The following is a 25825-nucleotide window of genomic DNA, read 5'->3' on the forward strand; positions in this document are numbered from 1 at the left end:
TGAAAAACTGAAAAAACGATCTGATATCGTAAAAATGAAACGACTTTGACTTAATGTCAAAAAATAGAAGATAATATAGACTGAAAACCTTTAAAAAAAAAAAAAAACTCTTGGTAAGACTTTGACGTAAGTGAGTAAATAAATGAATCGCAGGTCAGGGACGACGGGAAATAATGTCATCCTTGTATTGCATTTACATCTATGAGATGCACACATTAACGCCGGAGAAGTTAAAGGGGGGGGGGGGGGTGCTGAGAAAAAAGAAAGACGAAGGGTTTTATCTGGATAAAATTGTTTTACGTCATATTAAATCATTTTCTACTGTATGTGTGAAGACACTTAATAATGATAACAAACCTCATTAGAATTATAAGACTCATAGCTTAGAAAAAAGCACAACACTCACTGAATAAAAAACAATTTACTCTCTGATTCAACAGTATTTCAAATTGATATTAACGAGGCCGGGTCTAATTTGTTATGCCCTAGATTTTTTATGAAATTTTTTAAATGAATTTCTACTTATATAATTATTATTTTAAGATAGAAAAATAAGACATTACCACACCGTTTGTTTAAGGGGTCATCTCAAAAGTTTGTTTATTTTTAACATAGGACCCTATGGGATTTTAATCAATTTTGCACATTTTTTACCATTTTTTTAAACTTCTGCCCTAGGGATTTCTTTTTCTGTTCTACATATTAAAGTTATTGCTAAAAGGCATCAAATGTTCAAATAAAAAAAACCTTTTACCTCCTGGTTTGTTCCAGGGGTCTTAACAAAGTTGGTTTTTTTATGCCCAATTTCCCAGTTTGTCAGATAATGGTTGTTCTTTATTTGACAAAGGCGGAAATGGTGATCTTTATAGTATGTTTAAAACATTCAGACATATTTAAGTAATAAATAAATATATAACATCACATATTAAGGGTCATTAATAAAAAATACATGGTTACTGTTTTGAAATATATGAATTAAGCTATATTTAGGCGGGTTAAGAAAACGTGACAAAGGGCTTAGCTTGCTGAACCCTCTTCACATTTTCGACTGGAGCCCAAATATAGCTTATACTTCGAGACATTTATGTTTACTCCACAATATAATATCAATGTTACGCATCAAACGAGCTATTTTCAACAAATTTCGCTGAATATCTGCAATTGAAACTAACACGCCATGGCGTCAACAAAGCAAAAGGATGACGTCACAATACAAATGAAACACTGCGCGAAAGCGTGCGTATTCGTTCTGTACTCGGCCTCGTTAAACTGACGTCGCGCACGGTGTTGGTGTTAATTTCGGTAACTAAAAAACGTCAAAAACGTCATTTTCACTCATAACGTAATGATGCATTTCATTAACCACAACATACAAATAAATTAAAAAATAAGACTTTTAAATTGATTTTTTTTCACATGTAAGAGATTTTATATTTCAAAACTGTTATATAAATAAATATTTGTAAGAAATATCAATGTTCAAAAGCATGCGATTCGCTCACAGCTTTCAATTCTTATTCCTAAATTCTTAAATGAACTTCCTCTGAAATTAGTCATATATTGTAAAGAATAGCTCTTGGTTCAAAAATGATATACAAAACTCTTTCATTCCCGAGTCTGTTCTACCCTTCTATGTTTCCTTTTTTTCATTAATGTTAATTCGTAGTGTAGCAGTCAAAGATCCCGTTGAAATAATCAAAATACATGTTCATCATCACATTACGTTTAACGTCATTGCGTCAGTTTACATGTACATGTACCCATGTCGTCTATATCTTATTCGTAAAAATAAACTAATTCGACCGGTTAAGTTCAGATATTTATCATCAATTTTGTCATTAAGTTATTATTCCTATATCTTATTATTATTTTTATACTTTGGTACCTTTTTTTCTAAAAATCAATTATTTTAATTCGCAATGCTTGTATATTTGGCATCAAATTGTTTGGGAGAAAAAGCACATTTCTAACTGCGATTCATTTTTGTGAATTTTCTGCGCGACTTTTGAAAAGAAGTGTCTAAGTTACTTTCTCTTTCATTGCTTATGTAGTTTAATGTGTTTTTATGAAAGTGTGACATTCCATTTTGACATTCTAAAATGTTTCTATTAAGAAAAGTTGCGGACACATCTGCTTTTTTTTAATGGCTATACAACCTATGAAAATGCACATTCTAAAATGATTTCTATTATTATGAAATATAGCCAACATGCATTTTTGTAATGGGCATGATTCTTGTGATCGCCATGCTACGCATCGACTGTGAAACATATCTCTTGTGACACTTGTCTTGAATAAACTCCAGCATAACGAATTTTTTTTTATCATTGAAAATTAAATTATTATAAAATATATATTACGAAAATTTTCATAAATTTACACAGAAACAATTTCTCTTTATTAAAAATGTCATATATTTAAAAAAAAACTTCAATAGATCATTGCAAGTTCTTGAATCACAATTTATATTTTGGCAATTAACTCATCTTGCCCTGGCCATTTTCGAGGATTTTTAACGTATCTACAACTCCATTCTAGGAATTCTTTGATCCGGCGTCGATTCCTGGCATTGATTACGTCAAAAACGTTATGACGTATATCTCTTACATGATCAAAATAATTAGTCCACCAAAGATTTCCCTCCCAAAATGAAAGTTCACCGAGATAATGTAGTTTATTTGAGAAATGTACCTAAAAAGTGTTACCTATCTACATGCCATTTCTAGAAAAAATTTCAGGTTTTAACACCGATTTATGAAATATAACAAAAATTCCTACATTTTATTACATGTTTTGTTTAAGTCCGTATACATTCGAACAGATCGGTATATAAAATTACATATGTCCAAATTTTTGTTTTTAAAAATACTCAAATACTGTGCGCGCACCCTTAAAGGACATTTTAACACCAACACCGTGCGCGACGTCACTGCAGACTTTTTTTGATTTTTGTAAAATTGTTCGTTTGAATTGATAAATTGTTATTAATTGTTATCAAATTTATTAGCTATTCTTTGATTTAATAAAAAATTTTCAACAGTTATTTTTAGTGGAAATGCCATTTTAGATAGATGTCAGAGTAACACTGGACTAAATGTGAATACTTATGATGTGAAAACGTGGTGTGCAGTGCATCGATTTCTTTGTAAACGTTTAATAACAAATAATGTTGACAATATCAATCTGTTAGTTATAATCTGTCATATTTCAGGTAAACCCCATACCCTAAAGCAAAAGGAACTACTTAGATCGTATTACCTAATTTGCTATCAGCCAAAACACCATTGATAGTATTGTCAAATAGTGACAAATTAAAATCGAGAAAGCGACCAGGTTGCGTTACTCAATTCACAAAAATATTTATTAAATTCAGCTTTAAAAATCAATGCTGAAAAAAGCAGTTACTCAAAAATCACCAAATCATTGTAAAATAACATTTTTACAGAAATAATTTATCATTTCAAGAAATTTTCTCAGTCTTTCAAAAATTGAATTTGTCTGACTTGTTAATGATGAATATGGAGAAGCTGCCTTATTGAAGCGTATTCGATTTTTGTCTGTTTCCTTTATATTTTTTCATTGGTGTGTCATCATTGGAAGGCAAAAAAAGGTTATAAGCATTTGGTACCCATAATCACAGAAGAGCGTTTATAACCACTACGGCTGTAACTTTCAAAACATTGTCATAAGATATCTATAAATGTGTTGCGGTGAATGAATTAGATGATGTGGTAGAAGGACGGGGTGACGACGTCTGGAAAATGGCGGTTGACTGAGCTGTTCCGGACTGTTCCTCGGACCTCGACCCTACGTGTCCTTTTCTTGTTTTGTTGTTGTACCCAAAAAAGTTACTGACCGTCCGACGGAACTGTGGGGTACTGATGAAATAGATATACGGGTTGATGGAATGGTTAATCAAGAGCAGAATATGGCCAATGTGTCCAAGGACAATGTACCACGTGTCAATCATTGAACAGAATGACATTTCTAAAACGTCTACGACGTTTATTGGCGTCGTTGTAAGAATATAGACGCCTACAACGATGGATATTATCTGTGATACTCTTTTAGTGGTCTTGTCACTGTTGTTTACCAACGATCTCTTTAAGGCTTTGATCTTCAAAATATGTAATATTCCCAACACAATTATAGGTCCAGCGAAGAGCGAGACAGTGTAGATGGCGTTTACAATAGGGGTTAAGTTAAAATTCTTTTGGATGAAAACAATATAAAAGTATGGCATGTTAATTATGAATGCAAATATCCAAATAATAGTTGATGCAATCAGAATCCGCTTGTTCCTGATCAAAGTAAGACTCTTCAGGGGGTAAGCTATCATCAGATACTGTTGAACAGACAGGAGGACTACATGAAATATGGACGAGTAAAATGAAGCCAAATAAACGTACGCTATAAACCTTCTACCCTCGATCGGTATTCCATCCCATTCGTAAGTAATAAATTTACTGAGTAAAAACAAAGCGTCAGGAATGGTCAGCATTCGGATCCCGGTGTACATCGGTTTGTGGAGTCGTCTTACAGCACAGATCAAGATAAAAACAGCTACGTTGGATACAAATCCAAACATTGATAATGCCTGTAATAATTTGTTCATTGGTTCACATTCCTGTAACTCCCAACATGTCGATTTTCCTTGTGTGTGCTCTGGATAATAACAGGTGTACCATGAGGAATCAACCACGGTTGCATTAGTTGTATTGTTTTCCATTTCAAAGTTTGTATTGTATTGGTACTTCAACCTGTCTTGTTACAAACAAGCTCCAGTTCATTCAAATGACTCCTATGGCTTGCCTATGATTGATTTGCTTTATAGTTTATACACAACCACAGATATAATGACCCTCATCAATAAAATAGATGATGGAAAGTGTACTATGTCGTCATCAGTGTTGCAATCTGTTCTTTAATCATGATAAAAAAAATTACCCAATACGTTTAACCCTGGCATTATACCTAAGCAACAAGTTGCAAGAGCATATTGCGTTGAACCGTTCGACAGTCAGTCCGTCAGTTCAGATTTTTTAATCAGCGCAACTCCTCTTCGACCTCTGTAAAAAAAATTGTAAAACTAGGATAAAGGACACAATGTGTTGATTTGCATGATCACAGATAATTTCGACTCCATAATTTTTCTCGTTGTAATTTTTTATTGGCATTTTAAGCTGTTTGGCCATTAAAGATAATTATTACATTTCGATATTTATGGACATGATATTTCTACTTTTAAACAAATTATATCATTTTTTAAAGAAATAAATAATTATATTTGACAAATTTCTAGGATAAGTGTTCCACATTTACATAATGAACTTAACACAGTTTAACAGTCGATGAAGTACGTTTTTTGGCCGTTAACTAGGATTTACAGACCGTAAACTACAATTACGTTAATCTCTATCGTAATCTGTAAACCATAGCTAACGCGATAATCATTGTTTTAGAATATATTCTAAATTTAACATTAAAAATATGCACTTGCTAGTGCAAAACACAGTTCAATCTGATAAATAGGTTTTTACGATTTGTAAACTACGGTTAACTGCTCTGAAATATAACTAGCGAATGTAAATTATAGTGTACATTTCATAGTTTGACATTTTAAAGACACAGTTTGTTAAGTTGTGTGGTAATGAATATATATGAAATTAAGCTACAATTATCAAAGACGAAATACAGAAAACAAAACAAGTTTGGGGAATCGCCCAATGAAAAACAATTACACAGTATTTTATTTTAAGTATTATTTGGCGATGATTGGCTATGGCTGTTTAAAAATGTGGGAGCCAGGCATCAATTCTTGCCTTATAGGGCATCCCTAACAAACAACCAAAGCAAAAGCTTGAGCCCTGGGAACAGATGCTCAACTGCTTGCTCACCTAGTCCATAATATGTATACAAATGCAAATAACTGTCAATTAATACTGTTGACTTAAGCACTACTGGTAAGCCAGAATGCCGCCACGAGACTATGCACAGCATAGTCTGCGCCACCAGTAGAGCTACACCCATGAACGAGGGCTATAGGTTGAGATTAATCATTATATGCCATTAAGCTATTACAAAATTAAAAAGCGAGATCAAAGCACGAGGGCAGGGAATATTAATGCCGATAGGCATAAAAGTATAAGACAACTACTTATTATAGGAGTGAAAAAGTGCCCTTGATTGACAACAATGCTGTTCATTAATAGTTAAATGGTCTGCAAATTGACCAAGTAAGAAAAAACACACAAAATTTTTTTCTCAAGTCAACATGACTGAGACCCAGTGGACTAGGTGAAATAACAACAACATAAAGTCACCGTCAAGTGTGACTAACTATGACCAAATTAGTCATAGCGCAGCTATGTCCCCTCTTCCCCTACTCTAGGCGACGCAAACACAGTGGGGTCGGACAAGAATGTTTGTAGTGCTTGTTGCAAGCGGTACAGAAATAAATCACTGCCCAGGCCAGAAAGATGTACCTTGTCTGTGGCAAACAAACCAGGGCTATCAATGCGCAGCTCTGGATATCTTATATATTTTCCACCCAACCTTTTAAGTGCAGATGCAACAGCCCTATTTGTTCGCTTCCTAACCTCTTCTAAAGCTACTGGGTTCCTCCCACCCCTCCATACACCCCTGGGCAAAATCTGGAACCAAACTAAAGTGGTGGATGGCATCAGTCTAGAAAGTTTTTCCAAGGTTTTGATAATACTAAATCGCAGTTCAATTGATTTAGCCCCTACATCCTGCTAATACAAGACACAGGACAAACAATCTTATGTGTAGACTTAAGTTGAATAGCAGCCCCCCTACCCGCCTGATCAGTCTTTGAGTGATGAAGTACAATTTTAATTGTGTTGTCCAGTGGTGAATATGACACATTTTGCACTTGGATAGCATGCCCCACATCCTGCTTAGTGTTTTGTACTAACTCGCCCATTCTGGAAAAACCCAAAGAATGCTGTAACAAATATAGTTGTAAAAAGTGTAGATTCATAATATGAATGGCAGATGCTTGGGAGGGTCTGGACCATGGTGCCTGCAATATATGTTTTAATTGTGTTGGCTGAAAATTTCTGCAGTGATAGATATGACACAAAATTGACTAAATCTGACTGAGATGGGGGCCAAACTGGCCGACTTTGATAGACTCGACAAAACAAATGGAATGCATTTACTGCAGTATCATATAGTTTGCAGGTATTGTTTGACAAAGCATAACTCGGAAGCTCCTGGGATCTAAGCTGTAAATCATGTGCAGAAATGATGCAGGAATTGCTGATGGCTGGCTGTTTGCTCCTGGAAAACTGGCCTTGAATCGATTCCATTGCTGTCGGGAAAGAGAATCTGCTTTAACATTGTATATCCCTGCTATATGCTTAGCTTTGAACTGAATATTAAGCATCAGACCTTGCAAAACTAATTGCCTAAGCAAATACATGACTCTTTTGAACTTTGAGGTATTACAATTGAGAATTGAAACTAAGGCTTCATTATCAGTATGAAATATTAGCCGTTTACCAGACAGATTGCTGCCCCAAATTGCAAAAGCCATAGTTATAGGTACTAGCTCCAAAAATGTTATGTCCGAGAAGATATCTGATGCCTTCCAATGGTCTGGCCAACCCAAGTATGCCCAATGATGACCCAAAACCGCCCCGCATCCTAAATCACCATTACCTTCACTATCTGTATATAACTGGAGATCAAAATCATTTGACCAGTTGACCAGTCAATATGAGATAACTCCATTGAAATTTTCTAGAAACATTAACCAAGTGTCAATATCCCTTCTCATTTCCTCAGTAACCCTACGCCTGTGATAAGGACGCGACAGCCCACAGGATGCATCATACAACCTTCTAACAAATGCCCTACCAGCTGGGATAGCACGAATACAGATCTAGAAGTTCAGCAACCCAGTTAATTCTTGAAGTTCTGGTAAAGTAACTTTGTGTTTTTGTAAAATATGCATCAACTTGAACTTTAACTGCTGAATTTTGTCCGAGGGGATCTTAACAGTCATACTAGATGTGTTAATTTCTTACCAAAATACACTAGACAGTTTGCGGGACCAAGAGTTTTGTCTTCAGCTAATGGGACTCCTAACTCTGCACAAATTTCCCTAAAAACACCCATCAGATAGGCACAGTCCTGTGATCCAGCTTTTCCAGCTAGTAAGAAATCATCCAAATAATGCGCTATGTTGTCACAACTTGATCTGTCCCTAAATACCCATTCTAAAAATGTTGAAAATTTCTCGAACTTAGCACAGCTAACAGAGCAGCCAAATGGTAAACACTTGTCAATAAAAATCATGTCCTGTATCTTAAAACCTAACAACTCAAATTCAGACTTGTGAATCGGTAGCAATCTAAAGGCACTTTTAATATCAAGGCGAGCTATTTGTGCCCCGGGACCCAGATTAGCTAACATACAAAGGGCTTCATCAAAAGAGTAATATTTGACTGAACACAAACTTTTGTCAATAAAGTCATTAACACTAGATCCAGATGGGTATGATAGGTGGTGAATGAATCGAAATGAGCCATCTTTTTTAGGTACCATGCCCACCGGTGACAACCCTAGATTAGGAAGTGGTGAAAACACAAAGGTGGCCCGCAACCCTCCCCAAAATTAGTTCCTTGTTGACGGCCTGCATAGCTTCCCGCTGCAAACAGTACAAAGATTTAAGGTTTTTAGCGTCTGATGCAACCCATGGACCCTGGTAACCAAGCTTAAACCCATATGTAAAACCCTGTAATAATTCAAAAGCAGCTAGTTGATCTGGATAGTGAGCGAGATATTTACTTTAGTTTAGGACATTAACCGGAGAGTGAGCAATGCTGCTTGGGTAAGGTCTAAATTGGTGGGTTGCTTGGGGGGCTCTGGGACGCTGAGGTAGGGCAGGTCTAGCATAGGTGGACGTGGTTGACTGCATTCTAGGTAACTGAGGGCGCCAGGATGTTGAAACGCTGTTTGGCCTGTAAGTTGAATCAGAACCTGAACCGCGTCTGCATTTGATATAGGGGTGATTTAAAGAACACAAAATGCACTCATGCTTGTATTGACATACACTTTTGTTGCATTGGCCTTTATAATTGAATTCATAACATCTAAGGGGAATGTTTTGTGTCACAGACCCTTGAACAGCCAGAGGGCTGTACATATATAAAAGCCACAACTCTTGGTCAACAACAGCAAATGACATATTTAAATTACATTCTTTTTTTCAAACGGAATTGTATGTCATAATCTCTCCAGCCGAGAGCTTTTGCACGACTAGCCCCTAGCCTGATAGTATGCATATATTTGAATAAAGCTGTACTGCACTCAGGGTGTGCTAGGACATATATAGAGGCATAGACCAGAAATGCATCAGTCCATACCTGAATATCTGTAATAACCTTGGGTTTGTATTTGGATGACAAGGTAATGTTGCCACCTTGCATAGAGAAGTATTTTGTATCGTCATTAGGATCAGATTCATTAGTGCGATCGACTAAAAGCCCCAAGTTAACATACTCGCCGTTAGCTATTTTTAGCCTAAGGTTATTCGAAACATTGTGCCCAAGGTCATTATGGTAACTTTGCACATGAGACTTTTGATTGTTACTTATGGCTAGTGTAGGTAGAATGTCAGTATACTCTGCGGATGCATCCTGCGTCATCTCATTCTGGGGATGAGAGGTCTTTGCCCTACAATTAAACGTGGCTGCAATCACTGCCCGTGTCACCTCGTCCAACTGCTCCCTGTTCAGCGCTGGTGGTTGCTTTTGGGTCGACATGGTTTCCCTATTTAGGTTAGGTGAAGTGGAGAAATCAACCAGATTCGCACTATGCTGGGGACCAGATAGATCGACCAGATCCACACTATGCTGGGGACCATCAGAGCCAGAGCTATCTGTTGCGACCCGCTTCCGGTCGCACGGCTTTGCATGTGGTGCAGGCGGGGCCTCTCAAACCTTCCTTTTTGGCATAGTTTACTCATTAAAAATAACAAGAGGCCCAGGGGCCACATCGCTCACCTGAGCATCAATTGCCTTAATTCTGATCAAATTAGCATTACAGTATCAAAATATCTTGACAACTGAGTACAGTAGATCTTGCTAAAAAAAATTGAAAATCTGCCAATTTTTATCAACGTCTTATTTTTTGGTAAATGCCAAGCCCCTTTTGTTGTTGTACCTGTAAGAAGATTTTTCTCTATTCCTATATACCCCCCTCCCCAATTTTGTGGCCCCACTTTTCTCTAGGGAATCATGGTTTCATCAAACTTAAATCTGCATAACCTGTGCTTTCACACTAAGTACTGAGTTTTGGACCGAAAACTTTCCCAGAAAATTTTTAAAGATTTTCTCTATATATTCCTATGTAAAAATCAAACCACATCACGGTCCCGCCCTACCACTAGGAACTGTGATTTTGCAAACTTGAATTTACACTACCCGAGGATGCCTCTACACAAGTTTAAGCTTTTCTGGCCAAAAAGTCTTTAAAAAGAGGATTTTTGAAGATTTTCTCTAAATATTTCTAAGTAAAAATTCATCCCCCATTGTGGCCTCACCCTACCCCTGGACTATTATTTATACAAACTTGAATCTATATGATCTGGGGATGCTTCCACTCAAATTTGGGCTTTCCTGGCCTAATAGTTTTGAGAAGAAGACTTTTAAAGATTTTCTCTATATATAAAAATTTATCCCCCATTGTGGCCCCGCCCTACCCCCAGGGACCATGATTTGAACAAACTTGAATCTACATTATCTGAGGATGGTTACACGCCAATTTGAGCTTTCTTGGCCAAATAGTTTTTAAAAGAAATTTTTTAAAAGATTTTCTCTATATATTCCAATATAAAAATTTATCCCACAATTGTGGCCCCACACTACCCCCGGGGACCATGATTTGAACCGACACTATCTGAGGATGCTTCCACTCAAATTTGAGCTTTCCTGGCCTAATAGTTTTTGAGAAGATTTTTAAAGATTTTCTCTATATATTCCTATGTAAAAATTGATCCCCCTCTTGTGGCCCCTCCCTACCCCTGGGGACCATGATTTGAACAAACTTGAATCTACACAGCCTGAGGATGCTTCCATTTTAATTTGAGCTTTCCTGGCCTATAGTTTTTGAGAAGAAGATTTTTTAATAATACCAACACATTTTCAATAATTCTCTATTATCTCCCCTTTATAGAGGGCGTGGTCCTTTATTTTAACAAACTTGAGTCCCCTTCACCTAGTGGTGCTTTCCAAATTTGGTTGAAATCTGCCCAGTGGTTCTTGAGCAGAAGATGAAAATGTGAAAAGTTTACAACAACGACGACGACAACAACGACAACGACGACTACAACGACGACAGACAACGGACAAATTGTGATCAGAAAAGCTCACTTGAGCCTTTGGCTCAGGTGAGCTAAAAAGAATAAATCAACACATATAAATTTGTAAGATAAAACAAAGAATCGTCCGATGTTTTTGAAAACACGTGCACGATCGAGCAATTGCTACATGTGAAGCGTTTTATTTTGAAGCAATGGCTACATGTGCCGATTAAATCCATAAAAAATCTAAGCTTTAACTTGTCATCGGCGATTGAAAGGTTTGAGAGAATTAAGAATTTGTAATAAGAATTCGTCGTAACAAAATAATTTACAAAACGACGGCATAACCAAAACATTACAAAATGGTTGACAGAACCTGAAACAAAAACACGTCTTACCTCTTGAATTTTTTGAAGGATGACTGATGCAAGTACAAAATGACGTCACGGGTTTGGCTAAGGGCCCAAAATTTAAGGCCGATGGTAAGGGTAATACCAGGAGGCGCAGATTATTGTGGGAATAATAGTTGTGAAATACGTGCCTAGATTTACGAGTTGATAATAAAATAAAATGTTGATATGATGAAATCTGAACATGAATCTGAACTCTGATTAGTTAAATCGTATTAACAAAGTTATTGTAAAACATAGTTCATCTGATAAATATAGTCTTACAATTTGTGAAATTATTATTAAAACTCTTAACTACGTATACAATTAACGAATTGAATTATAATTTACAGATGTAATTCTAAAATCATTTATCAGAAAAACCTATTGGTAACATTTACTTACAGACAGATAAACTGAGAAGCATTCGTAAGCTATAGTTTAAAACAATTAAATGTGGTTTTACAGATAAAAACTATGGTTAACGAATTGTTATCTAGTAAACTATAGTTTACAATTGATAAACCTAGTTTATTATAAGTGAACCCATGTTTCGTTCAGAATCTAGCGTACCTTAGATATGCTAATTGTAATGGTTTTACTGTGTACTGTTTCATCAAATTTAATGTTCAGCGTGTTAAACAAAACTGATTTATCTGTCTGTTAACTTATTGGCGTTGGTTTACATGTACGTAGTCTATTAACAATTATACATTTTTAAAATCTTAAAAACCTTTCCATGTGCATTATATGCTTGTAGCAATAAAGTATATCACGTTGTGTGCATTATAATTGAAATTGTGAATATTATTAAAGAGTGACCAATTGACGTCCGCTGGTCTTTTTTACCAAAAGTTTAAAATATCTGGTCCCTGGAGCTAGAGTATAGATAAGGCTCCTCTGACTCTTGCCTCCACCCTCCGTAATGAGTTGATGTTTGCAAACATCAAATAATAACACCAAGAGTAACGGTCAGATGAATGTTGGATTAGGGATTAAACTCCAAGCTGAAGAAATGAAGCTTTAAATGCAAACATGAGACTCTTTAAGAGGTCCGTCCAAGTTTCAATCAACTGTATCTTTCTTTTGTTGAAAATAGTATTTATGAAGATACTGAATTAGTTTAAATTGTTTTTACAAGTCATTTTGACTAAGAAATGGTAATTCTCTACATTACATTTTTTGTAAACAATTATAAGACTCAAGCTTTGTTTACATAACAACCAATTCTTACCTCTGTATCTCGCTTGTACATGTAACTTGACTTTAACATTCAATATTTTGGTCATTCATTTAAAATGCACCAGTAAATCATTTTGAACATAAAAAATAAAAATAAAATTTTTGATCTCAAATCGTGTCCAAGTCCCTTTAAGTCATATGTGTTGACTTCCAAAATTTTATTAATTAAACAAAGAAAACAATAATAGTAACATGCAAATATTTTTTTTTCAAATTATAATTCAGTTTTTTATACGAATAAATCGTTTGAGTCTTAGTAGGCCTGGCATATCGGAATACTTCAGGAAAAAATGTGCTGCTAATGTCAATATGAGTCATTTCAAACTATTTTCATGAAGTGTATAAGACTACTTGTAGGTAGAAAATATGATTTTTTGACGGAAAGTTCTCCTCCGGATTTATAAGATTATAGTGTGAAAAGTAGTCATTCAAAATATACGAGTTCAACTTGAGGAACATCTGATTTGTACTTGTACAGTATGATGCAATAACCATTCGTACAAAATGGGGGGTATGTTTACTTACGCGACGAATCATCTCAGCTTTGACGATCAATAAATGTTGTTTAAAAATAGTTCTGGGATTCCGGTTGTTGTTAAGCAAGTCAGGGGTTGTTTGCATCAAAATATATGCTCGCAATGAAATGATGTTGAGTGATTACACAAGAGCTGAATACATTTACCGCGAACTTATTTAGAGTATACATAAAAGTTAGGATTTGACAAATTTTGAATTTTTAAAATGCACCAATTCATTTCTTGAATGCTCGATTTTAGTTTTGATACTTATTCGTTTGCGAAGCACATCCTCTGGTGAGAGAATTGGATAGAATTTTCAAAAACGGGGTAACCAAGAACGCGGGTTGACTAATAAACGTCATGCATGGCTAAAAGTATAAGACGAATTCGTCATGCATCGCGGGCAGATACAAATGACCTTGGATCGGCAATCTATGGTTATTAACAAAAACTTGATTTAAAAAAATGTAGTAATTTGATGTCATTTTGTATATTGATAGCAAGAACTTTCCAGAACGGGGTGCACAGAAACGTGTATAGACTAATTAACGTCATGACAGAAAGTGTAGAACGAGTTAAAAATTGGACAGATACTTTACATCTGACAACTTTGGTATAAATAATGCAAATAGATATGCATACACGAGCGTTTTTTTAAATTTTATACATTGTTATACCACGACAGGTTTGTAGTAAACCCTATATTTAAATCTATAAACAATGAACATATCGTGTTCTACCTATATACCGTATATCTATATTAATAAATGAAACGGGAAAGTTGAATAGTATAGTGGGAGGGGGTGCTCCCAAATATTTATTCAAAGCAGTTTTTTTATCTGAAATTCTTATTTGGAACAGTGATAAAAATGATAGTAAAATTTGACCTAAAGAAGAAAATTTAGAGATACCATGCACCAAATACATGTAGCAACTTATTGTTTAGAAGTAAAATAAAGAAGTTTATTTTTTCTCAGTCAACTGCAACAAAATAAATGAAGGCCACATACATGTATATATTGAAGGAGAGACGAGAAGAAAGGGTAAAGAGTTATCAGTGATGTTAATGAAATAGAACATATGCTATTAGAACATTGAAAATCTTTCCGAAAGGTCTTAAAACAATTAGGTTCCTTTTACTACGATTTCTAGTGACGACATACATGTATTGTGCAGCGAGGCTCTGTTGTAGACACCTGAAACGAAGTGGCTGATCCTCCGATTGGAACAGCTCGCGACTACCAGTGTCTTGAAAGCTAGTATATGTTGAAAGTGAGACGAGAAGAAAGGGCCAAGAGTTATCAGTAATGTTAAAGAAACAGAACATATGCTATCAGAACATTGAAAATCTTTCACGTTGAAAACACCAAACGAAGTGGCCGGTACCCAAATGGAACAGCTCGCGACTACCGCAGTCTTGAAGGGTTGGTTAAGACGTACAGAAGAGACAGTCTGCTTGATATCACGAACAAATTGAAAGAAAATTTGCTTGCGCAATACATTCACGCTAAGGGGATCTCTAGTTTATGTTCCCACAATACTAGTATCACATCTGCATGAATAAACTCAGAAATGATAATACAAATATGGGTAAATTTTCATTGGACTTTTGCTATATTTTCTGTTTATATATATTAATGATTTCTTATGAGAGAAAGTATAAAATAACAAATATAAATTTCAACTAAGTACAATGTACTTACATTTGTCTTCGTGATGACAAAAAATATTTGATTACATGCAAAAAAGTTACATTATATTTGTTAGGAGAATGAAGATAGAATATGTTTTATCGTAAAAATGAATAATGCCCTACGGACCAAGTTTTACAAAGAAAATAGGTGTGCGTTGGTAAAAAGGTGTTGAATTCTTCCATTCCATTGCTTAAAATTTTTAGTTGAAGGTATTTGCAGTCTCAAAAAGGTTTGTTGTGATATTTGACTGTTATTTTCAAGGCAACTTCATTAACTTTCTCCAAAATCGTTCCGGAGCGATTCTGCAATTTTCTGCTACATTACGGGTATAAGGGAGGCATTCTAACTGTGGTGAGGGCCTTTTTCGATTAGTTAGATTACTCAAACTAAGGAAAGTGTAGTGAAATTAATAGCATTATTGTAGGCTTATATCTTTGTTATGTAAATGTCAATAATAAGGTGTGTCGATGTACCTATTTCTTAAATGTCCGATATGCAATGTCAACCCGTGCACGCACGGGTCAAAGTCTAGTTTTTACTTAAATGTGTTAACCAAAGATTGTTGTAATTTGCTTTAAAATTTTCAAAGCCAATTTGATTTTAAATTGCGTACCAAAATTTAACATTCAAAACTCTAAAAAGCCACATAAACAACCATTCTTATTTATCCCTGTTAACTGTTTGTCTCTGGTGCGATTTGGTAAAAAAAATTATTGAACTCAGTACGTCTTTTATGAAAGTCAATTTTACCATCGATTGCATTGATGACAAAGTAAACTTAAGTAATATTACATTAATATTAATATTCAGTCTTTTCAATCAGATTTACTTTAATATTACTGTGGTTTCATTAATATTCAAGGGTATCAATTTTCGTGGATAAAGTGAAAATCACGGTTTCAAGGATACGTAAATTCGTGGCCAGTGGTCTTATGAATATAAAATGCTATTAGAAATTGCACTTCAATGAACACTTAATTTCATGGTTCAACTTCATAACGAAATCCACGAAAATTGGTATTCAACGAATATTGATGAAACCACAGTAATTGATACAAGATCAGTGTCAATACATGCTTCCACACTCCTCAAACGCCATCCTCTCTTCTCTGTGTAATCAGTGGGATATCATTACTGTATGCAGACAATGTTCCCCTCAACAAATGAAGACGTAGACGTACGCAACATCTCGTCTCTATAAAGGCGCATGCGCAGGTGTACATATTGGCAGAAATCTACCCGATTCTCTACTCGGGGGACACAGGTTGTTACCCTCTTGCGCGTTACAAACATGTATGTAAAGAATTTGTTTATCTGAGAGAGATATATATATATATATATATATATATATATATATATATATATATATATATATATATATATATATATATATATATATATATATATATAAAATGCAATATCAATGGCGCAAGCAGAAGTTAATTAAATATTTTCTTTAATACGCATGAGGTCATCGAAACTTGTCCATTGAAAATCAACAAAGATATTTGTATCAACAAATGTTATTTTATTTCCTGTAGTCCTTTAACATTATTCTAAAGATAGATTCAGACAATGTACATATATTATACGTTAATAAAAATTACTAGTGGTAACGATGTGTGCATTATTAAATGATAAACAAAGTCTTTATCGTACAGATTTCAATTTCAGAATAAATGAGATATGAATATCAATATACATTTTTTATCAACGAAAAAAGCTACATAACTTACAGATGAGAAGATATCGAGTAATTTAGTCCACACTGGCTAGAAATGGAGGATATTTCCGTGTCGGAGTAAACTGAAAAAATATTTCCATACGATTCATTTGGACATCTTCTGGATATTACCTGCGCTTGTTCAATTTGAGAAGAAGCCTTTGATACTCTATTCTTATGTTTACCAAAATTAAAGCAGTAACTGACCGTCCGTCGGAACTGTGGAGTACTGATGAAATAGATATACGGGTTGATGGAATGGTTAATCAAGAGCAGAGTACGGCCAATATGTCCAAGGACAATATACCACGTGTCAATCATGGGGCAGAATGACATTTCTAAAACGTCTTTGACGTTAATTGGCGTTGTAGTAAGAATATAAACGCCTACAACGATGGATATTATCTGTGATACTCTTTTTGTGGTCTTGTCACTGTTGTTTACCAATGATCTCTTCAAGGCGATAATCTTCATTACGTGTAAAACGCCCAGCACACATATGGGTCCAATAGTAAACAGTGCCGTGTACACAATATTCAGCAAAGCAGCTTCTTGGTCTTTCTCGACAATGAACGTAATGTAGATGAAGGGAAACGCTCCTAGGGCGGACGTTATCCAAATGACGCCTGACGCAGCAAGTAGACGTCTGTTACTTATCCAGTTGAGACACTTCAGAGGATAGGCAATCATGAGATATTGTTGGATGGACAGAAGTAAAACGTGATTTATGGATGATATAAATGAAGTGAAATGTAAATAAATTAAAGTCACTTTCAGTCCATCCGGTATATGCTCAAAGGTGTACAATAGAAATCTACTGGATAAAAACAACGCGTCGGGAAAAGTCAACATACGGATTCCTGTATAGATTGGTTTATGAAGATGACTTACAGCACATATAAGAATGAACACAGTTACATTGAATACAAAGCCAAACATTGACAACACCTGTAAGAAAATGGTCATTGGGAAGCATCCCTCTACTTCCAAGCAGGAGGTTTTGCCATAGGTGTACCCCTCGTACAAGCAGGTATACCATCCAGATTCTGTCGCGGTTGTATCAGAGTATGGATAGGAAAAATTCATCTCTCGTTCAACAAGTATCAGTACGCGTGTGCTTCTGTTGGTTGTATCTGCCTCAAGAGCCATGGGCGTATATTTCTAACTCGGTTGTTTTTGGAAAATGTATTTGGACGCCTACAGGTATCATATAATTTGCATGAAACCATTTAATACTGTGTAAACCGTGAGTAAAATTTGTAGCTTTTAACTTTGAAAATAAGGGCTTGGGGTATTCACGTAAGCTGGCTTTAATTCGCCATGAAACATTCTAAAGTATAAAATTAGCATACAGAATATTACAAGAACAAAGCAAAACATTAAGCAGTTCAATAGTAGATCGTTTTATGTTTAGTTATATCCGATTAATCAATCATATTATTTGCATTCTCCCTTTTTTCGTAAATTAACTATTGATTTATGTGCATCGGTTCTTTCCTTTATTCGAATAGTTCTCCATGGGAAAAAATGGCACATTCTTTGTGATAAAAATGTTTTTAAAAATTTCTGTATGTACACTTTATTGCAATGAGTCCAAAACTATTTTTTCTAAGAGAATAGTTAGTCAATTAGTGATGTTATATTTATAACATACATGTAGGTAGGAGCGTTAATAACAAACTGTATCTTTATTTGGTTAATTGCATATTTAAAACTTATCCGATAAGATGGCATCTTAAAAAGTTTCAAAATAAAAACACATTTTCAAACGATTTAAATAAGAATAGTTTGTCAGAGGGATTTACTTTTATAAGTAGAAGTAATTTTAAACCAATATATCATTTGTAATCAATAAATCTTATCCTTAACATTATTTATTAAGAATAATACCATCCTCCTTCCTTATACAATATTAAAACTACGATGGATTAAAAAAAATAGTTTGATATATTTAATTGCCATGGGGAGTTGTGACTTACATTTAAAAAAAAAGCAACCTGACAAAGTCGAGAAAACGTATTAAAACGAAGATCGATCAGAACATTAGTTTATTCTGATAACTAATCACATTGTATCTCTGTAGTCTAAAAATGATGAGCAACGTGTTACAATCTCATCAACTTAAATAGATGGAAACAATGAAAAGTAGAATGTTCTTTAACTTAATTAGGTCCCTGCTCTGCGGGCACCCTAAAGTGGTCAGTCTGTCCGTCCGCCGTTCCGTCAGTCTGACCGTCGGAGATCACTTGTCCGGGTTATATATTCTCTCCCCTTCGCCCAATCTGGCTCATACTTTACGTACAGAGTGCCTTTGGGTAAAGTTTCGGCAGTGACGTCGAACCAAGTTTCTAGATTCACGTCAAGGTCATAGCAGAATTATCTGCAAAATCCTTGTCCAGATCATATATTCTCTAACCTTGGTCGAATCCGACTCATACTTCGCCCATAGAGTATCTATGGTCAAAGGGTGTGCAGTGACCTTGAATGATGTTTCTGGTCAATGGTCAATGTCATATAAGACCCTACAAAACAAAGTATATTTACTCTCCCCTCAGACATCCTGGCTCATGCTTCACATAAATAGAGCTTTTGGGTAAAAGGGTGTGCTGTGACTTTTTACAAAGTTTCTCTGTCAAACGTGAAGGTCATCTCTTTAAAATCCATTTTTAGACCTGAATTATTTTCCGTTGTCTTAAACTTGCTCAGATTAAACCAAAAAAGCCTGTTAATATGGGGTAATGAGCTAGATTTTAAGGTCTATGCTAACCTAAAACAAATTAAGTCATAGGTCAATGTCAAAGCAAAATCCTCTGAAATGCTTTTAGTCCATTTTCCATTATTTAAAGGGGCATGGTCATGATTTTGGGTTTTTTAAAAATTAAATTTCCGTTTTTAATGTTTACGATGTTTCGGTAAGGCATTTCTAATAATCAACCAAAATGAGCGTGTCATTTGTCATGTAATTGCTCACAATTCTCTTTCATGTAAACAACGCTCTTGTTTACGTTTTGAAAGCTGAAGTCAACATTCAAGGTTTTAGACCTAAAATGAATTTGATAAACACTAGGAACTATTTATTTATGCTTAAAATGAATTAGAAGAGAGAAAAATCAGCCTGAAAAATAATTTTTAACGGTTTATTGGTCCAAGGTAAACAAAAACAGGACACAAGCCTTGTTTACATGAAAAAGAATTGTGAGCCCTGTTGCTTGCTTATAACTCTACGACTGACCCTCAAATTTTAGTTGATCATTAGATTTGCATTTCTAAAGCATTGTAAAGAATAAAAATAGAAAAATAGAATTTGACCAAATTCGTGACCATGTCCCTTTAAGCGGGGCACTTTGAGATGGTCACCATCTAAATGATGTTTAGTTTTGTCTGTATGGTAGTTGGAGAATAAATTAAAGGGAAAAAATTTAGCAAATTAAAAACAAAAAAGTAACAAATACATTAAACGAATGATGTAATGAAGTCATCAAGCATACTTCATCTTGCAGTGAATTTATCCAACATCGTTTGTGTAGCATATGCTTTTTTCTCTATTAAATAATATGAATATATTGAATATTTTAAGTTAACCGATAAAAAGGCTTCAACGTTTTCTTGATTTATAGAGTATGTTATAAAAACTAGATAGAAACCAATACATTATACAAGTGATGTAATAAAGTTTTCAAGCATACTTCATCTCAGCGAATTTATTGCGAGTTTTTTTTCTTGATTTATGAAATATGTATTTTTCTCTTTTTTTTCTTTTGGTTATCAAAATCAGTACATTAACAAGAGCAAAGCTCTCAATGTGACAGCAAACCAGGTTTTCTTTTGTGTGAACAGTATCCATAATCAATTTGTCAACCCTGAATTGATAAACACAACCCATCCAGAGAAATGGGGTACCCTATATGCAATATTTTGCTTGTAAATAACAAAGTTAAACATGTGGCATTTTTTCAGAAATAATCAAATATCAAAATCCAAGTAATATGCACCGCTTTGATATATGTACATGTACAACTGATCTGCTAAACAACAACTTCTTATTTTGTAAAGGACGACAATAATTCAATTTTGCTCCAAATAAGGCTTCTTAACGGCCTTTTCCACAAAAATATGGCTAACAGACATTTAAAAACCATTATAATATTTTTGTCATTTTAGTAGAAAAGAACATTTTAGTAGAAAAAAATCAACATGAAAAATGCAGCTCATATTGCTTAAAGTAATTTTTTCCACCTTTCTTCTCGGTATGAATGTAGCCTTTCTGATATCAACCTCTTCTGTGACAAAATGTTCGCAGACCGGGGTGCCTTTGATGCTGTCATAAAAACAGGGTATATAAAGGTAAGGGTGAAGCTTACGGAAAAAACTTAACAATTGATGATGAAAAAGAACTGTAGGAAGAGGGGTTTTAATCATCGTCGGAAACCCACGGTCAGTCTCGCATCCGCTTACAATTACGGACTTTATAGTCGGTTCCTTGTTCATCCATCCAGCACAATGGCAAATATCAAAAGCGCAAACTTTTTCCCCGGCTGTCTTTATTAATTGAATATGCATCCCTCTTAAATAGAAGAGCATTGAATATTTCTTTCTGGAACAGTTTTAATTCATTTAAGAAAAAAATGAATATGCATCTGTGGCCATGCTGTGACCTTGAATTGCTAGTATAACATATTGGTCACTATGATACTTGTGTGTACCTAGGTACTGCGCACTGAATAGTGTTAATGATAACTAACAGAATGAACTCTGTGAATCTTGTAGCACTGCGTAGTATTCCTAAATGATGTTATAAAACCAGGTGAATAATACGGGCATAATCATATCCAAATTGAGAGTTTAAAAACAAATGTCATATTTGGCGATTCTGTGTCTGCAACGATAGCTCTGGTACTCTATATTGAGACATGTATTCTATATTCTATATATTAATCTTTGTAACCTTTTATGCCATGTATGAATGAACGTATTATGAGTAAGTGATGTCTCATACCTGGGTGGGGGACTCCGAGACACAGGACTCGGAGACTCAAATCCTGCATCCGTACTCTTTGATTGGCAGTTTTGACAGTTTTGTTACTTTCTTTAGAAATAAAATATTAATCTTAAATTTGAACACTAAATGTTCACTCATGATCGTCGTAGATGGGCCGAACTAGTCAGAACTGTCCATCATAAGTAAAATCTTATAATACCCATGTGAAATGAGGTTGAGCAGACTCTTTGATATGGGCTGCTTTTAGTTGATGTAATTTTAACTGTACGATCACGATTGTTAATAAACTATATATTGGTCAAAGAAGTACTGGACTTCGTAGTTTGAGTATCATCTCCAGGAGATAACAAAGTTTGAAGGCTTACACATCCCTCTTAAAAAGAAGAGCATTGGCTGTTTCTTTCTGGAACAGTTTTAATTCGTTTCAGGAAAACTTCTTGCAAATGGATTTTGTAAACTCTGCCATATTGGATTTTATCCTTAGTAAAGTAGGTAAGGGCTTTTGAGATTGGCTTGATTTTCTTCAGAAAATAATTGCATGGACCAATCAGATAAAAATATGAAAGCATGAATAATTAACGAGTGCAAGAAAAGTTGAATGAGAAGGCCAACGGTCAGTAAGCAAATGCGAGACTAGTACTGACTGTGGGTTTAAGATGATGGACGAGGGTTTTTAGTAATTATAGTGTGTTTTTTTTTATAACTCAAAGGTTTTTGTATTGCGAGATTTGAGTTAGAACAAAGAGCTCAAAGCGCAACAGTTTACTTTAACATGAAACAGATCAATCATTAAGGAGGTTTTGGCCAAATCTGTTAAAGGTAGCCTTTAAGATTGGAAATTTAAACAAAAAGCAAACCCTCAGTTTAACAGTCCCTAAAATCAACGATATATTGTAGATTTCTTCATTCAGCACCTTTCTTGTATTTCAAAGACAGATTCGTAATATAGGCAACCCCTCCCTTAGGGAAAGAAAGTATTGTCAGATTTCCTTTCAGGTTATTAGTGTAAACACTCGGAAAGTATTTGCAGTCAATGTTTGAAGATGCAGGTATCGACAAAATAGTTGCAAATCATTCGAGAGGGTGAATTGCTTCTCCACTTCGTGCAATTAGGAGCAGGGGGTTATGAGGCGTAGGTGACTGCTGTAAAACATACTAAAAGCATCTAAGGAAGATGGAAAAGTTTACAATGCTCTTTATTGAAGAATGTTGGCTATGAACAGATTGAGGATGTTTATATTTCCCAATGGAATTCAAAGATGTGCTTTAGACTGGCGTGAAAATTACTTTCATATTGAAAGACCGGATATTCGTATCAATTCCTCAGATAAGCATTTTGTGAGAAGGTTTCACATTTATCGAAATAAACAATAAAACCAAGTGTAATTATATAAGTAGTTTCTTTCCCAATATTGTCACCCGACAGCGTAACACAATGGGTTAGAGGGTTTATTACGAATCTGTAAGTCATGAGTTCGAATCTCGCTGGAGGTTTTACAATTTTTACCTCTCCAAATATTTTTAAAGGCTTTTTTTTTGGGGGGGGGGGGGGGGGGGGTAATGTAAAATTTGAAAATTCTAAAACGGTGAAAGTAATTCAATTATAATGTACATTAATCCACATCAATATCTACAGATGTCCCATTCCACCTTTATAGAAAAAAAACCGAAATGAGCTTATGACATTGATATACTCGATTAAATCTGAAATATTGACAAAATGAATTTTTCTAATATCAAAATACCTATTAAACTATTTATGATTTGGATTTGTTTAAAATAAAAGAGAGAAATTAACATAAAAGTCAAACAATCACGACGACTACGCCTTATAAAGATTGAAAAACTCTTAGAACTCAACGTATTTTGTTTAATAGTATGTCGTTTGGTATAATAAACAATTAAAAGCATGAATGTTTGAGATAACCCCAAAAATATCAAATTTGCCTCGGAAATTGCTTTTTCGTTGAAAAAAATCATATTTCTCTATTGTTCATGCAATAAATATGTATAGTTACTGAAAATATTTCTCTCTTGCATGCAATGTAATAATTAAAAATGTGTAAATTTTTCACAGTCATTTACAGCATCTGTACATGAACAGTATACTTTTAATTATAAATTAAATTTAGTTCACTCATGGTACAACTGTTGCTCATTTGATTTAAAAAGGTTTTGTATACATTATTCTGGCCTTATTTGCATTCATTTCTTCTGAATGCAAGAAATTTTTCAAAGTATTCAATTGTTAGGGTACCTAACATTTAATATATCATTTTTGGTGATTTTAAATTAATAGAATATTTCTAATCACAAGACAAAATGAAATTATGATAATGGTAAGTTAACAAATATACTAATCCATGATTTACTATAGTGTGTCCCAAGTTATTGCTTCCGTCACTTTTTTGATGATTTTTAATAAAAATACACATACCTGTGAAAGAAGTACAGTTGAAATCAATGAAATGGAAAATATCCAAGATATCTTCATTGACAAATTATCCCTTTTCACTCATAAAAGTTTACAGGAACGAAAACAAATTTCTTACGGAGATTTATAATGGGAAATGTTTACATCTTTCTTTAAACGTTATCATCCGGGCTTATTAATGGCTGATGCAATGCAATGTCCCCGTAGACTTTCTATTTTGGGATGTGTACTGAAACCTGAGGCGGTAGAGGGGGCGTTTTAAAACAGATAATCTGGACATTTTTCATATTAGTGGATGAACGTAGTTTGAGCCCAAAGGTATTTATTATTATCGAAATATCAAGCAAAAAGTGGTGGAAGCAAAAACTCGGGACAGAGTATAACAATAAATTCCGTGATGGCGTCAATTTTCGAATATTTTTGTAAAAGCTCCATAATACAAATATTAAGGAATTCAAAATCTAAACGTTAATTTTATGTGAATTATATTAATATTTTGTGAAAGGCTATCATGTTGTGTTTCATGCTCACCGTTGAGCGTTCTTAAATGATAAAAGTTTCTTTGATGTTTGTTCTGTGACTAAGCGGAGCACAAAATGTACCAATGTATCATTGTTACGTAAGTTTTGCATCGATCATCTGGTATATTTAGTCTGCTGATTCAGATTTGTCATCTTTCATAATAATGACGCCCCAGGCTATAAAGGGACTCTCATGCAAGATTGTAACACCCATTTCAAATAGTTTATATCGTAATAAAAATTAATTGTACTTTTGAAAGTTTCCTTAAAACATTCTTCTTTTAAAACAAGAAGAAAATAATCCTCTTTTCTGAATTTAACAAAAAATGATTAATTATGTTGTTTTAGGGCTCGATGTTGATTTGCTATAAATTATTATTTGTTTGCAATGTGTCTGAAACAGCAGCATATTGTTTGTTGTTATACATCCCGTTGACTCTATTTCCCTCACACAGAGATGCGACCATATGCAATGACGAACTACAAATAAAAACATGAAGTCTTGGTGCTCAGCAGCTTCTATTTAGTGCTAGCGCCTGTCTAATGTAAATGTACAGGATTATTTCTTTGCAATAAAAATGTAAGATATTTGCATCTTCATTACATGTACAACATTGAGAATATCAACACGGCTTTTTGAAATGCCAACACTTTTGATTCAAATTTTATTAGGAAATTTGTTTTCAATACATATACAGGTCGTGATAAATAATCTGTCATTGGAACAAAGACATTTTTCCTACATTTTATCCTGGATCATCTTCTTTTCTTTCAAAATTGATAAGAAAATGTTTATCCAAACTTGCACCAATTTTTAAGAGTCTCAAAATGGTACGATAGGACATTTATTTGCAAAATAGCCGATAAAAATGATATACTAGTCTTATTACATGTACAGTCCAATCTCTTCACTGGCAAGTAACTCAATATTAGTAAATAATCTCCACGGGATGTTTGACAGCGATCAATCCAT

At 34.5% G+C, this 25825-nt stretch overlaps 1 pseudogene; it reads right to left on the reverse strand.

Annotated features, from left to right (window-relative positions):
- Positions 1–6933: 6933 nt before the first annotated feature.
- LOC128167736 (uncharacterized) lies at positions 6934–9986 on the reverse strand (annotated as a pseudogene).
- Between the last annotated feature and the right edge of the window lie 15839 nt (positions 9987–25825).

The sequence above is a fragment of the Crassostrea angulata genome, chromosome 10, assembly GCF_025612915.1.
Source record: "Crassostrea angulata isolate pt1a10 chromosome 10, ASM2561291v2, whole genome shotgun sequence".
Classification (NCBI taxonomy): Eukaryota; Metazoa; Mollusca; class Bivalvia; order Ostreida; family Ostreidae; genus Magallana; species Magallana angulata.